Below are 2,789 nucleotides of genomic sequence, written 5' to 3' on the forward strand. Positions count from 1 at the left end.
GTGGGGGGAAACAGAGGACAAGAATTTGGTTGTACTTTAAAAAAAAAGGAACTCTTTGGAATGAAAATTTAAAAGGAGGAAGAGCATAGACCAAGGCAAACTTTAAAGGACCCCCACTCCTCCCCTCCAGACTGTGTGCAGCTGTGGCACTGCTGAACACGCTCCTTGCGCAAATGCGCTGAAGCGCCCAGCAAGCAGCGCTGGGCTGTGTGGGTAGCTACACCAGGAGACCTACAGAAAAGACACTGAAGGTAGCCCTGGCCTCTGCCATTTAAATTGGTGTTCCTGGAGTTTGGTCCTCTCCGTCACCTTAGGTGTCCCCTTCTGTGTGCCACCCACAGTCAGTGGGTGTTGACTATGGGTCAGTGTAAGTTGACTATGGCTGGCTGAGTCTGTGAGAAAATGTGCCGTTAAGTGCTGACTGGGCTTCTGAGTGATGGAGCAGAGCTGCTGAGACCTCCACTAACATGGGATTACAATAATAATAAAACAACTATCTGATAGCAGTGCAGCCAGCGCAAATGATGCAATCTGTAGCCATGCCTGCAGCTTTCCAGAGCCAACATTTCAACTCCATTCACTAAAGCAGCTCAAGTGCTCTCCATGGTGGGGACACAAGGGCAGGCAGATGCTCCCCACTGCTATGACTCTACTCCATAGCATGGTTTCTGCTTCCCTGGGACTTGAAGTCAGGGCAGTGTTGATGCATCCTCCTAGTGATGTTACCCAAGCTCTTCTCCTGGGCAGGAGCTCGATTTTCAGGGATTATGAATCAAGAAGGACACACAGTGTCCAGTGGGCAGGAGACTTTGTGGACATGGCAAACACAAGATGAGATATGCGCTCTCAGATCTCTAGACAAAAACTTGTAAACGTCCATTGCAGGCTAATAATTCAAAATCCTAAGTGACAATTTCCTCTCAATGAACTTCTTCATTTTCTGAAGCCATAAATGTCAGTCAATTGCTGCAGCAGTTGTTGTGAAGTCTGTGGGTGCCTCCAGACATGTGGTCAGATGTTTGACCAGCTTTCAGGACAAGTTTGAGCCTGGGGCAAAACCAGGAGGTCCAGCTGCACCTGGCATTGGGCAGCTACCACATTCCCAGTCACTTTACCTTGCCATCATTTGATGAGAAGCAGGCCTAGACATATATGACGGTAGCTGTCCCAAATGTTAGCGATGCCTGGCAGGATTGAGTGAGCCCACTCCCTTTGCCTTGACCAGCCAGAACGGACTGGAAAATTTTGGGAAAGGACATGGACATCCTGGCTAGCAGGCTGTGCTCCAGGAGAGAGAGACGTGATCGCTTCTCTTGCTCCCAGCAGCTGGAATCCACTGACCTTTGAGAATGTCTGCAGGGTCCGTCTGCTATCTCCGGCTTTGGGTGGGTGGAGGACACCTTAACGGGCTGGGCTTGGTAAGGGACTGTTCTTCCTGCATGGCTTCACCACCGATGGTTATTGCTGGCTGTTTTCTTACATTCTCTCTGGGGAATGGGGGGAGCAAACCACAGGGAAAATCCCAAGAGGTTGTAATGTAGTTGTATCATAATCAAGAATTCTACCAAAGCATCTACCATGTGATTTCTGAGCCTGATTAGATTAGGATCTAGATCATGAAACTTCCTCAGCTACTTTGAAATTCCCAACCACCCAGCCTGGCTAGGTAATTCTTTATTTTTGGTTTCTGTTGGGTTAAATTAAATGCATTTCCTTATTGGACCAAACAGAAACACCATGCTATTGTGGGTGAGGAAAACCCTATCAGTTTTTAAGACTCTAAATGCCAGGCCAGTGAAATGCTTCACATTAGGCACAAGAAAAGTCCTAATGACTTCACTCAGGCCACTTCATGCTTAAAGCCATGCATGGTATTGCTGGGCTGTTCCCGAGAGCTGGGACTCACAGACCAGTGTAGGAATACCTGGTTCCTATTGACTCACACTGGTGCTGTAAGGCTGATCCTGGCAAAATGGACAGGAGAGAACTGAGAAATGAAGGCACTTCTGTTCTAATTATCACACCCAGCAAAAGAGAAGACCCCGGCACGTGTAAGACGCTCCTTCCTAAGCCAGATACCGATAAAGAAGATCTGACCTTTATCCTCCTGTCTCCAATCCATCCCTCCATGCTGAAAACCTTCACTAACAGGAGCGGAGGGACTTTGCATGCTCAAGATCTTACTTAACCAGCTGTTATCAGAGTATTTGCAGGGTGCATGAACTCTCTTGCCTTACATCACTGCTCCAAGAGGAGGCTGTCAGCTTTCTGATAAAACTCTGTGTCACTTATGAAGAGAAATTCTGCATTTTGGGGATGATGAACACTTGATAAGAAAGATGGCTTATGCTGTTATCAGTATTGACTTAGGAGGGACACGCAGTAAGTGTTGCATCATATACAAACATTGTCACTCTCTGCATCTCAGAGAGCTGAAAAGTTAGCAGGCAGATGCAGACAGCGTGTGTATCTCCGCGGGGCAGCCTGCGCAGCTCGGAGCTCCTCGGAGCCTCCCCAGAGCCCTTCAGAGGATCCCTTTGCTGTTGCATTTGCAGCCGTGTGTGCCCCTGACAGCGCTTGCTTGCTTGCCTTTTTTTTTCCCCCAACGTGTATATTTGTTATAACACCTTGGGAAGGAAAAGGGTGCTGCCTTTGCAAAGTTAGATAACCGGCCCAGTTCTTTGCTGCCGGATTGGCTGGGAGAGGCCCTGTAAAACCACGCTGGCCAGCTGCCCGGCCCAGCCCTATGAGGCTGCAAGCTATTTCCACAATTGGCCACTTCAGAGTGG

The sequence above is a fragment of the Pygoscelis adeliae genome, unplaced genomic scaffold (assembly GCF_000699105.1).
Source record: "Pygoscelis adeliae isolate BGI_AS28 unplaced genomic scaffold, ASM69910v1 Scaffold60, whole genome shotgun sequence".
NCBI lineage: Eukaryota > Metazoa > Chordata > Aves > Sphenisciformes > Spheniscidae > Pygoscelis > Pygoscelis adeliae.